Source organism: Cimex lectularius, unplaced genomic scaffold, assembly GCF_000648675.2.
Source record: "Cimex lectularius strain Harlan isolate CLEC.00 unplaced genomic scaffold, Clec_2.1 scaffold30, whole genome shotgun sequence".
In the NCBI taxonomy this organism is placed as follows: Eukaryota; Metazoa; Arthropoda; class Insecta; order Hemiptera; family Cimicidae; genus Cimex; species Cimex lectularius.
The window spans coordinates 1,449,942-1,464,035 of NW_019392730.1; the positions used below are offsets into that span (position 1 = coordinate 1,449,942).

At 34.6% G+C, this 14,094-nt stretch overlaps 1 protein-coding gene across 1 annotated transcript in view; it reads right to left on the reverse strand.

Moving 5' to 3' along the window:
- Positions 1–14,094, reverse strand: part of LOC106662542 (rho guanine nucleotide exchange factor 10-like) — a 204,313-nt gene that overhangs the window by 65,261 nt on the left and 124,958 nt on the right. The gene's annotated exons all lie outside the window — the stretch shown is intronic.

Below are 14,094 nucleotides of genomic sequence, written 5' to 3' on the forward strand. Positions count from 1 at the left end.
CAATTCTGTTTTCAAGTCGAGGCTTCGAGAAGACGGCCGCCGGTTGTTATTCATATTCGCGGTCCGTCGAGCACCGCTGGGACACACGGAGGAATTCCGAAACGGCCCTCTTTACGACTCGCTCTCGTCACGAGGGTCTCGATTTATCGCCGGCCGGGGATCACGCGACACGCTCACTCTCTCTTTCTCACTCGACGTGCACAAAGCCATCTCCAAAATTAAATTACACGACTATACAAACATCGAAGATTTAAATCATCAAACCATACGATACAGACTGGACAGCAGAAACAAAAAAAAACATTGGAAGGCACGAAATTAATATTTCAAAAAAAGATTCAAAAATAAGATCCAATTCAAAATCCCACTCAAGTACACAAAAAATCCTCCAAATTAAACCTAAACATCGATCTCACAGTAAAATACAGTTACTTCAAAAAAACTTATCATCCACTGTTAAATGTAAACCTACAGGTCAAAAATTTTGTACTTGTAGGCGCTCTCTTTAAAGAAGCCCACTTCGCCATTTCGTACACTTATTGCCCTTTGGGTTGCTCTAATTCATTTTTCTCGAAAATGAATGGCTCAGGACAAATTGACAAACATTGACTGAATTTCCTTAATGGATAAACTCTTAATTTATAACAATAAAAATCATCACGTATACTAAGAAAACATATATTGAGTAGGATAAAACTTATATATTTTCATTTCTCTCTCTCTTTCTCTCTCTTTTGCTCATTATCAGGTAATCTCTTTCTTCATTCTCACTTTCTCCCTCATTTCTCTCTATCTCCCTCGTCCCTCTCTCTCTTTTTATTTTGCTCGCTCCTTTTTTATTTAGACTCTCTATATTTTCTTTCTTTCCCTTTTTCTCTGCATTATCAATTTCTGGTCTTCGTTCTTATTCTTTTGCTCGCTTATATACTTTTTACTTAATTACACATACTTACGTACTTTTCCCCTCTTTTTTTTAAATTTTCCTGTCCGGTTTATTCCTTTCATCATTATCATTTTCTTCTTTACGGTACCATTTTGTCGCATTCTCTCATTCTTTTCTCTTTTTTCGCTTTGTTTCTCTACTTGGCTCTCTTTTTCTCTCTGTATCTTTTTCAGTATCCTTTTTTCTTTTTATGCTAAGCCCCCTTTGCTCTCTCTCTCTCTCTCTCTCTCTCTCTCTCTCTCTCTCTCTCTCTCTCTCTCTCTCTTTCTCCCTCTCTCTGTCTCACCCTCTCTCTCTCTCTCCCGCGCTTTATCTCTCTATGTCTATATCTTTCTCGGTCTCGCTTCTTTTTCACTAACTCTTTCTCATCAATTTCTTCCCACCTCCCTCTTGCATTTTCTCACTGTCTCTCCCTCCCTCCCTTTCTCTCTAGCTAACTATCTCTACTTCTTCTCCCTTTCCCCGTTCTTTTCTTTTTCTCTGTCACTCTCTCTCCATTTTATTTTCTATTTCTTGGTTTTTTCTTTCTCATTTGTTCATTCTCACTTTCTCGTTTTCTTTTTCTTTCTCTCGCTCTCTCACCTACATTCATTTTCCAATCAAAATAAATTGAAATAATACACTCAGTTTTTTTTTTCAAATGAAGATCGATATTAAAACAAATCTGCTGTAAAATAAAAATGTATGGTGATGTCGATATGTTCAATTAACATATATTTTGAAAAATATATCAATGTTTTTAACATAAAATATGTTTAATAATTATTTAAAAAAAAAACTTTTTTGCTGGTTAACCACCAATAAAATTGATCACTTTTATTGAATGAATTTGCATTATATATTCTTTTTTCTTATTTTCTTTTTTACATCACTCCTGACCATATTTGAATAAGGTCAGGCTTTATTTGGTTAGCCAGGAAAATAAATAGGCCAGGTCAAACACGAGAGAACATTTCGCTGTATACGGCAAAGTTTTGCATGCAGAGGGATGGTGAGCTACAGGTGGTTCGTAGAGAGTATTCGGACTTTTTCGCCAATCACAAAATTTGTTGTTAGAAGAGTCATACGTGTAATGAATAAAACCAAAAGTATTTAAATCTAATAAGAGGATGCTTAGAATATTCAGTGAGCACGGACGAAAAATATTTTTTCCATTTGATCGATCTGTTCATGAACTTCTCGCTCTTTTCAAAATCATTTCTTGTCTTACGTTAAGTCAAAAAAAGTAATCAAAACTTTTGGGATTGTCTGCGCTGTGGGAGGAAGCGTTAGCCGAGTGGTTTTCATAAAACTTTAACTGGTTTTGTCCTAATTTAATATCTAAATTAGTTTCCAACCTAAAACAGTTTAAATACTATGGGATATAATGTGATAGTGAAATGATTATCGGGCTCTGAGCTCTCTGAAATAACATGGTTCGATAATTACAATCCGGCCAGTCTCCTAGGGCCGGTTTAGCACCGTCTTAAAAAACAATTTTAAACATTAAACATCTTCAAATAAAGAAAAAGATACGTTTCTTCTATAAAAGTAATTTTAATAAACATTGCACGGAAATTATCCAGAGTTGTCGATCACGTGACACAAAAATTTTAATTTAAAAAAAACACACCGAGATGGTTTTGCTCGACATGGAGAATGCATTTGATACGTTTTGGCACAGAGGTATTGTCTATAGATTTATAAAAGACAAATTTTTAAGTTACATTGTCAGAGTAATACATAGCTATGTACAAAAAAGAACATTCAGGGTGACCTACAATGAAATTGTCTCGCCACCATGTAAAATTGCTGCTGGAGTCCCACAAGGTTCGATTCTAAGGCCAGCCTTGTTCAATCTCCTTATGAATGCACTCTCTAGGCTAAAATGTGAAATAGCTATACATAGCAATATACGTTCATCGGGGAGGGGAAGCGCTATTACTGACAAATTGAACCGAAAACTCCATAGAATCGTTAGGTTTTGTCACAGATGGAAACTCAGGTTAAACACAACAAAAACTGAGGCAATTCTATTCACAAAACGAATCCTATACATAAGGAATTTATAATATAATCGTTGACTCAAATGTTCCTTGACGCAATAGTGTTCAATAATTTGGTTTCCACCTCGGTAGCAAATTTAAATTTGGTATCAACACTCGTGTAAAGTTCATTAGATTTCGTGGTCCGATTGGCCAAATAACATCTTTCAATTAATTAATATTTATGTAGAAATTACATCAATTCGGTATAGTCATATAAGTGCCATTTTTACATTTTTCAAAGAAAAAATGTTCTCAACAAAACGATGCGATTTTTGATATCACTATAATCTTAAAAATAAAGATGGTGGATTACACAAGTCAAAAAGAAACTTCAACATAATTTTTTTAATCGGAATAGTTCTGAATGGAATCAATGATTACTGCTAGTCCAAACTCTACAAGCAATTTATTATTTACAAAAAATCCGAACAGCCATTCCAATTTACGATATGATCAATCAATTAATTTTTCTTTCTAAGGACTTGGTTGAGATAAAAAAGTCAGTGTCACGAGCGGGATTCGAACCCACGACCTTGGGCTAAATACGCCGCTGCTCTACCACTTGAGCTATCGTGACTTCGATCCCCTCGGGCACCAACTTCCCATCTCAACCCAACCTTTCGAATCCCCCTTTTGCCATGTTTCAAGTGGTAGAGCAGCGGCGTATTTAGCCCAAGATCGTGGGTTCGAATCCCCCTCTTGACACTGACTTCTTTATCTGAACCAAAACCTTACTTACTCGTGTAAAGGTTGATAAAGGGAAGTGTGCTATCAAGGCTCTGTGCCTTTTAATGTTTAGAGAATCAGGGATGAGCCTCCAAAATAAACTTATTGTACATAAAACCATAGTTAGACCCATGCTGTACATGTATGGAGCTACACAAGTAACACCAATAAAAGTGCCTACGAACAATTCAAAATAAATTTTTAAGGTTAATAACATCCTCTAAAAGAAGTGTTCCTATAAGCCATATGCATGAAATTTTAAACATCTCATACATTAAGGATGATATCAAAAGGTTAACTAACTAGCTCCTTTTTTTATCGTAGCGCTGGGAGAACAAATACGACAATAAAGAATGTAGGAAACCATAACCTCAACAAAATTTGGAAACAGAAGGATCAAACACATTTTAGTATGATTGCTTTATATATTTATTGTATTATTATTTACTAAATTATTTATTTATTAAATTATTAAGGTATTTATTTACCCACTAAATGAGTAATTATATTGTATAAGTCTAGTCAATGATTTTAATTTATAATAATTAGTAATTATTTATTAACTTGCTTCTTTTCTAATTTATTTAAGATATTAATTATTATTAAAGTAAATGTGTTGTTATTAAACTTATCTATTGTAAATGACAAGTCAATGATTTATAATTTATAATACAGGGTGAATTGCTACTCGTGCTACAAACTTCTCCAGTAGATTCTTCACCCTAAAATGAACAAAAAAGTTCATATTGTCCATGGTCCGATTCTCAACCATTTCAGAGTAATTTCGCTTTTTATCGATTTTGAAAGATATCACGTCCTGGCGTCGGAAAATCGTGATATCTTTTAATCTAAACATTTCTCTGAAAATCTAATAGCACCGTTGAAATTCCCGTTAATTTTTCAATAAGAAGATGACGGTGGCAAAATGTTTGGGCTAATTTTTTGTGTTTTATTTCAGCCAGAACTACAAAAAGAGTGGAAAATTGTGTAAATCGGAAAGTGTATAAAGTAATCCAGAGTTTCTAATTTTAGTCTCAGAAGGCAGCAAATTTGAGGAAAACTACCTGATTTAATAACGCTTCCAACGCACTCGTCATTTTCTTATTTAGTGGTTGTGAGACCAAGATGTTGATGACAAAAAGAGAAAAAATGGTGGTTCAAGGATTGCTAATGTTTGAGAGTGACTTGCTACTCGTGCTACAAACTTCACCAGTAGATTCTTGACCCTAAAATGAACAAAAAAGTTCATATTGACCATGGTCCGATTCTCAACCATTTCAGAGTAATTTCGCTTTTTATCGATTTTGAAAGATATCACGTCCTGGCGTCGGAAAATCGTGATATCTTTTAATCTAAACATTTCTCTTAAAATCTATAAGCACCGTTGAAATCCCCGTTAATTTTTCAATAAGAAGATGAAGGTGGCAAAACGTTTGGGTCTTTCTTCCTTGACCTTCTAGCTGTTTGTAAACTTCTTAAGCATTACATACTAAATGGGCATTAAATTAAATTAAAAAATTTCAATGGAATTATGATTTTGATTCTCTCTAAAAATTAACGGGGATTTCAACGGTGCTTATAGATTTTAAGAGAAATGTTTAGATTAAAAGATATCACGATTTTCCGACGCCAGGACGTGATATCTTTCAAAATCGATAAAAAGCGAAATTACTCTGAAATGGTTGAGAATCGGACCATGGTCAATATGAACTTTTTTGTTCATTTTAGGGTGAAGAATCTACTGGAGAAGTTTGTAGCACGAGTAGCAATTCACCCTGTATATATATTTATTCCATTAGGTTTCGTGGTCCGATTAACCAAATGAATTATTTTCAATTAATTAATCTTTAAGTAAGGTATTGGTTGAGAAAAAAAAGTCAGTGTCAAGAGCGGGATTCGAACCACGACCTTCGGCTAAATACGCAGATACTCTACCACTTGAGCTATCGTCAGTTCGATCCACTCGGACACCAACTTCCCATCTCAACCCACATTTTGAATTTCCCCTCCTTTTTGCAATTTTTTCAAATGTCGTGTAATCTATTTGATTCTCGGCGACAAATGAAATGACCGTGGAGACCATTAGTGAAGTATACTCATTGATGGGAAGTTGGTGTCCCAGTGGATCGATGTCAAAATAGCTCAAGAGGTATAAAACCGGCGTATTTAGCCGAAGGTCGTGGGTTCGAATCTCGCTCGTGACATTGACTTTTTATCTCAACCAACACCTTACTTAAAGAATAATTAATTGAAAAGTATGTATTTATTAGTAAATTGCTTATTTATAAACTTATTAATGTAAATGGTTATCTCTTGATGTAATGTGTAATTATTTAACTTAGATAATATACAATACTAGTCAAACAAAGGCGCTATGTCCTAAGCCTGTTGTACTTATAATAATTTATTTAATCTTACTGCAATTGGTTTTTATAATAATAATTATTATTTAATTTTACTGTAATAATAATTTAATCTTTATTTCTTTAGACCAAATTAGCAAAAAGTGTAAATATATTGAAGTCTTCTGCCGCAAGGATGTTATAATGTCCTAGACATTTCCCCTTTTTTTCACTTTTTTACAAAATGTATGTAAAATTATCTATTAAATAAATAAACAGTACAATACGGAAATGGGATTTTATATTTTTAAATTGATTTCGTCCATGCCCTCTCCGGAACAATGTAAACACTGAATTGTCCTTTCTTTGATAAAATTCAAAATAATCAGTAATAAAATAACAGATGAAAAAAGGTCGTTTTCTTGAGCAGTGTTTTCCGATCCGCTTATCTCAACGTCCAACACAACACATAAACATCAATGAACGTTTTACGTCGTCTGCTAAACGTGCTCAACGCACAACGTCAAGACAGTTTTCTCCCCGTCCCTTCTCGCTTTTTTATAGCAAAGGGAAAAATTTCCCTAGAGGAAAACCTATCATGAAAGAGGGAATTGCGGATTCAGCTCACAAATATTTATGAACTAAAAAAATTGTTTCCCTGTTGCGATGCCCTTCAGCTGAGATGTAAAGCGTTAGAATATAAAATAAAGCTCGTACAAGAAATACAAATTCTTATTATTAATTGAGGAGATAAGTCTTGGTAGTTGAAATATGAGGGCTGTTTAGCATGCCAGATGCATTGCTGGTTAATCTCAATTCTTTAAAAAAAATAAAAAACATTGCGGTAATCTTGCACCTTGTTACAGATTTTTAAAAGATATTATGTACATCATATTATATTATAGTTTTCGATGTAATACGAAATGACCTTTTCAGATATTTTTTCCTGATGGTTTTCAACTTAACCCTCCTGTGTCTGGGGTTTTTGAAGAAAAGCCCATTTTTTAGTATGTCGGGTTCGAACTCGGGACCTTTGCCTTACAACGATGTGTTGCCGTGTCAGCTACGTCTTAACCGTTGCAGCTATTGACCTCTGATTTGCGAGAACATGTGGCAAATGTTCCATCATTTTCAGTGGTTATTGACGTTTTAAACGGTATTTTGCAAGTTCTTACTTGAGTTGTTAGATATTCTGGAGATTAAAAGATTAGACAAAAAATTGTCCTAATCCTTGCTATTTTTACCCTTCCGATAATTTTTTATATGGCCATGAATTTTATTATTTGGACCACAAGGCATGGAATAAAGTCCACTATAATTCGGAAACAAATTCGTGCACTTTACGCTAAAAGAGCAGGTTGACTCTTAGAATATTTTATGCACATAATTATAAAACCCTTCTTTATTCCTACCTGCCATATAAACTCTTCGAGCATAGCACGTTTTTTTTAAATTCTCTGGTTCATAACAGTGGAATTCTGCCAAAGCCAACCTTAACATAGTTTAAAAAATAACAGACTCGTAAGCCACGGTTAAAGAAACCCCTGTGATATTAGGTTGAATTGACGCTTGACACTTTAACACGATTAGCACAGTTTGCGTGTTGCTGAACGATTTTTTAATATATAGCGTAGATTTTTTTAAAGACATATTTTTTATAACTTCTTATAAATTTTTTTGTTTTATTTTTACATTAAATTTTTTGGAGGTTTTGGGCATTTCAAAAGACCCACAAACGAATTGTGCTTATTGACTCTATAATTTACGGTTTTACCTTTACATTTTTTTTGTGATGCACATGATTTGAGATAGCATAATCTCTATGTAATTTTTTTTCCCTGTACATATGTATTTATTTATCTCTATCTATCTGTTTTTATTTCTCCCTCTCATTCACTCTCTATTTCTCTCTCTCTCTCTCTCTCTCTCTCTCTCTCTCTATCACTCACTCCGCAAATACTATCTCACTCACTTCTCTCGCTCGTTTTTTTCTCTCTCTTTTGCTCTCTATCAAGCAAAATTTCTCACGCTTAACTCTCACTCACCCACTTCTCTCACACACACACACTCTCTCTCTCTCTCTCTCTCTCTCTCTCTCTCTCTCTCTCTCTCTCTCTCTTTATCAATCTCTTTAGCCTTTTATCAAGCAGTACCTCTCTTTCCCTCTCACTTTTTCACTCTGTCTCTCTCACCTTTTCCGTCTCCTTCTCCCTTCAACAATATATCTATCTAATTAATTATCTATGCACGAATAATCTGGATCTCGGTATTGTCTGGATAATAAATAACAAATTCAATTGTTTTCTGCCAAGCTTTTGACCCATTTTAAGGTCATACGCAGAGCTAATGATCTTGAAGGTGTCTACAATTGGTGTAGTTAAGATTTTTAAAAAATGGTTACAAATTTCCTCGAAGCGGAGGAGTGGAACACGATTATACACAAAGAAGTAAAAAAGTAGTCGATACTTCTATCGCTTTAAACCGTAATTGTACATGATTAGGTTTAAGGTTTAACAGTTTTTGAGGTAGGTTTCTTGAGATTTTTTAACAATGTCATTAACGGTCAATTTCCAATGATAATGGTACCTCTGTCTTTGTGTCTCACTTCTCCTTCGGTTCAAAAACTTTATAAGGAAAATACTTAATACTGTATTGAAATTGAAGTTAGAATTATAAAATTTAACATACCTAAAAATCTTTTTATAACTTTTCCATTTCAACCAAAACCTTACGTAAAAAGATTAATTAATTTGAAACCATTTATTTAAAATGTGACTACGCCAATTATAGACACCTATAAAATGGTTTAGTTCTGAATATGACCTTAAAATACGTTAAAAACTTGGCAGAAAACAATTGAATTTGTTATTTATTATCCAGACAATACCGAGATCCAGATTATTCGTGCATATATAATTAGATACATATAGAATAATAGACAGTGAGACTAAACGAGAGAAAAGAGAGAGATATGAACAGTATTCGGGCGTTTGGTTGCTGGCGAACGGACTGCGTGAGAAAGAGAGAGAGTATGTGAGAGAAGAAGGTAAGTGAGAAAAATAAAAAAAATAATAGTAGATAGATATATTCAGGGGGAAGGGGAGGAAGAAAAGTGAGAGAGATAGAGTGAAAAAGCGATATATATATATATATATATAGAGAGAGAGAGAGAGAGATTTTGCTTGATAGAGTGCAAAAGAGAGAGATTGAGAAAGAAGTGAGTGAGAGCGAGAGAGATTTTGCTTGATAGAGTGCAAAAGAGAGAGATTGAGAGAGAAGTGAGTGAGAGAGAGAGAGGTTTTGATTGATAGAGAGCGCCCGCGCGAGAGAGAGAGAGACAGAGAGAGAAAGTGAGAGTGAGAGAGATTTTGCTTGATAGAGTGCAAAAGAGAGAGATTGAGAGAGAAGTGAGTGAGAGAGAGAGAGGTTTTGATTGATAGAGAGCGCCCGCGCGAGAGAGAGAGACAGAGAGAGAGAGAGAGAGAGAGAGAGACAGAGAGAGAGCGAGAGAGAGTGAGAATAAAACAAGCGAGAGAAGCGAGAGAAGTAAGTATTTGTGGAGTGAGAGATAGAGAGAGAGAAAGAGAGATTGAGAGAGAGAGAGAAATAAAAACAGATAGACAGAGAGATAAATGAATACATATATACCGAGAGAAAAAATAAAACACAAATTGAAGTAGAGATTATGTTACCTGATACTTTTCTTTGGTGTTAATTAATTAATTATTTATAAACCAGCTTGCTAATCTAAAGTTTCTCGTTCCTTTTCGTATTAACTACGCTATTTTTTTTCCTTTCTCTCTCTTTTTGTTCTGCTGTTATTTTTAGTTTCTACACTTATTTTTTTGTTCATTTTATATTTTTGGCGCAAGCGAATTTCCTATATTTATCATGTTTATATTGAAAAAATATATGTTTTTCCATTGCAATAATAAAGAAAAAACGATGTTTCAATGCTAATAAGGGTGGTTTCACAACGGGACGCAGTCTCTAAAACCTCGTTAAATCCGTGGACGAGACCGAGTTATGCCCGAATTGGATAATTGGGGCCGGTGATCAAAAGCCGTATAAAATGTCAACAGGTGGAATCACGAGATTATAAAGAGGTACCAATTTAAAAGTTTCGTTTTCACTTTGTCGAGCCGGGAGACCGTTCATTACGAGTCGGTCGCCGGTTCTGTTCGACGTTTAGCGGTTTTGTCCCACGACGTGTGTGGGCCCGAAACCGATCCGCGCGGCTGTCATTTTTAAAAGCGGCTCCTCTAAACGGTGGAACACCTTATCAATTTTTTAGCCGGGACCGAGTTACGAGGCAGAATACAAATCCCTCCTTTTTTTGTGCAAGCTCTACCAGGATAAAACGAAACAAAATGGAAGGACGTTTCCCTACTCAAACACAAAATAAAAGAAATGTATTACAGCATCAGAATCCATTAGCCCGAAGCGACTGGGCTGAATTCAATTTGATGGAAAGACTGTTATTACCATTTTTATTCAAAACAACTCCCATTTGATTGTTACTCTTTTTCCCCACTTTAACTGCTAGAAGAGACGTAGACCATTTGGATTTTAAATCTTGCCAACAGACTCGATTCACAAATCGACCTGGGTTAAGTAAATTTGAATATAACTCCATAACTACAGTATAACAAATTCAACATACAAAAAGTTTTATCATATTTTGATTTTAAATGTAACATACAAGGCTAAATTAAGCCTATATAATAGGTTTTAGCACTGTAAGGATATCAGATATTTGTTAACCTACCGAGTTATTAGTAGTATAACAGTTTCAAAGCATATTACTTGGCTTTATCGCTGTTGTACAACACAAAATTAATATATTAAAGACTGATATAAATTATATGGAGTTTAACTTCAATTTAGTGATTAAAATCTCAGTTTGACATTTAGGTGATTTACAAACTCCATGATTTAAAAAATTCGATTTGAAAACACCAGTGCAGTTTACAGAGAAAAAGTAAGAGAGTAGGTATAATGTGTGTGTGTGTGTGTGTGTGAGAGAGAGAGAGAGAGAGAGAGAGAGAGAGAGAGAGAGAGAGAGAGAGNGAGTGAGAGAGAGAGCGAGAGAGAGAGAGAGAGAGAGAGAGCGAGAGAGTGAGAGAGAGAGAGAGTAGTCAGTGAGAAAGTCAGAGTAAAGTGAGAGAGATATTGATGTATAGAGAGAGAGGGAGAGAGAGAGAAAGAGAGAGAAGTGAGCAAGAGTGAGTGAGTAAAAGAGAAGGGGTGAGATGGGGGTGAGAGAGAGAGTGTGAGAGAGGGGATATGGGAGCGAGAAAGAGAGAGAGAGGGAGAGAGAGAGAGAGAGAGAGAGAGAGAGAGAGAGAGAGAGAGAGAGAGAGAGAGGGAATACAAGATATCATGTATGTAAAAATTAAACAAGAAAGTGAAAATGAAAAAAGGAAAGAAAATAGGCAGAGAATGAGTAAGTCAGAAAGAAAAGAGAATATGGTACATAAATATTTTTTATCAGGAGAAAGTTAAGTATTGCCAATCATTGTTGTTGTTCAAAACATTGCAAAGAAACGAAACGATTTCCAATTTAAAATATCAAAATCGATGCTTTGATTTGGAAAATCTTGACCAGAGGATAAGAAGAGAGTTTTCCCTCGTAATATAAATACTAACCGTCTTAGGAGAGCTTCCCTGTCTTGTTATTTTTGAAAAGCCACCGGAGGGGCCTTGGGCGTAGCCCTAATGATCCTTTTTCGGACGGTTCCTCGGGGGGAAGAAGAGCCGGAAAGGAAATTTATAACACTTATTACCGGGTAATCGTTGGAGATTACGGCGAGTAATTTTCCAAGAGGGATCCACGGATCCGTGGAACAAATGAAAACTCTCCCGCGATAAATTTTCCCCCGGGTTTTGGAAATTAATAACGGCAGGCCGGATACCGCCAAATTAAGTGACAATTGCTAGTCGGTTTTGCTACGTGGAGCGTTTTTTAAATTAAAAAATTTCCTTTGAAAACAAGATTCCACATCCAATAAACAAATACTGGTCTGTTTTTTTAAATAAATTGAATTGTTCAGTGTGTTAATTTTTTTGAAACTTGCTTTTAATGAAAAAACAATATTTTTAACATTAGAAAACACAATAATTACTTTTTAATTTTTGTTTTTTTAACCTAGAGAAAACCAAGTTTAGAGAGACAAAATTTTCAATTTATATTCATGCCACTGATATTTATTTACCATTATTAATGTCTAAAGGGCAAAATGGAGAAATAATTAAAACTGAATTAATCCTAAAAGTGAATGGTCTTTGAGTGGATGAACACTTAGCTGAATGGTAATTATATTTCGTTTCAGGGCCATCGGGTTTCTGATGCACGCAATCATCACATTCACACGTGCGATGATGCGTCTCACCAATGCAGCCAAAACAGCGGTGATAAGTAATTTTCTGCCTCGACTGTTCTAAATCTCGTTATTTCTTGATTTCACACTATTTACCATGTAGTATGAGACAGGCTTTCTCCTCAAATCGTCGGTGAAAATTAAAATTTATCCGGCTCATTTTCGCTTAGGTTAAATTACAGTCATTCCGTCCAAAAATGAAGAGCAGAATAAAAAATTGTTGCTCTTTGTTATCTGTATATGTAATTATTTACAGTAATGGACATGGAAATTCGTGAGTCAAACCTGTATTTCGACAAGTATAAATGGGCCTGCGTGTCTCGCTTTGTATGAAACCGGCGCATTTAAAGATTTTCACGGTTGGGCCAAAAGGCGGCAATAAAACCCCTTCGCACGTATAAACCGCCACTAATACGGTGCCGGCCTATAGCGACGGATCAATTTGTAATATGTGTTCAAATTGAACTAGAATATAAAATAAAAACACAATTAGGAACAGGTTCCACAAATTGCCCATCGTGAGCAATTTTGTGCAACCTATTTTCAAGATCTCAGCTAATAAATGCAAAAAAGCTATTTGCTATTAACGAAATCAATTAAGGCAACGGGGGTTACTTTCCTGCACGATAGAAATTATTGCATGTCTACATTTTTTTAAAGTTTTTTTCATGCTGAAGTTTTTTGTACGATGGAAATAGTGAGTGGTTAGAGATGGCTAGGGTTGAGTGGTTTTGAAAGATGTAGTTGACAGTTCGAGAGTTTTTGAGAGAATAAGTGTGTTTCGACACTAAAGATTTTTTTGTAAGATTGAAATATTCAGTGGTTTTCAAAAATGTGATTGGCAGTTAGAGTTTCTGAGAGATTAAAAGTTTTATTCGATGTTGTTCTTTGTATGATTGAAATATTAAGTGGTATTGAAAGATGAGATTGACATTTTGAGCATTTTTCATAGATGATTTTTTTAATGCTCGTTTTTGAAAGTTTGAGATGAGCGGTTTTGAAAGATGTGATTGACTGTTTGAAAGATTTTGAGAGATTAAGTTTTTTTGTACTAAATATGTTTTGTAAGATTGAAATATGGAGTGGTTGTGACACATGGGGTTGATAGTTTGAGATCTCTTTGAATGCTGAAGTTTTTTTTATGATTTAAATATTGAGTGATTTTGAATGATTTGATTGACAGTTTATGTTTTTGACAGATTATAGTTTTTTCGAAGTTTTTTGTAAGATTAAAATATTAAGTGGTTTTGAAAGATGATTGACAGTTTGAGCGTTTTTGAGAAAATTACTTTTTTTTAATACTGAAGATTTTTTGTATGATTGAAACATTGAGTGGTTTTGAAAAATGTCGCTGACACTTGGAAAATAGAGTGATTTTAAAAATATGGTTGACAGCGAGTTTTTAAGATATTAAAAGGTTTTTTCGATGCTGCAATTTTTGTGTGATTTAAATATTAAGTGGTCTTGAATGATGTGATTAACAGTTTGTGATTTTTGATAAATGGTTTTTTAACGCTCGCTTTTGAAAGATTGAGATGGGTGGGTTTGAAAGATGGGATTGACTGTTTGAAAGATTTTGAGAGATTATGATTTTTTAAGACTAAAGATTTTTTGTACGATTGAAATATGGAGTGGTTTTGAAAAATATGATGGACAGTTTAAGATTTTTGAAATTT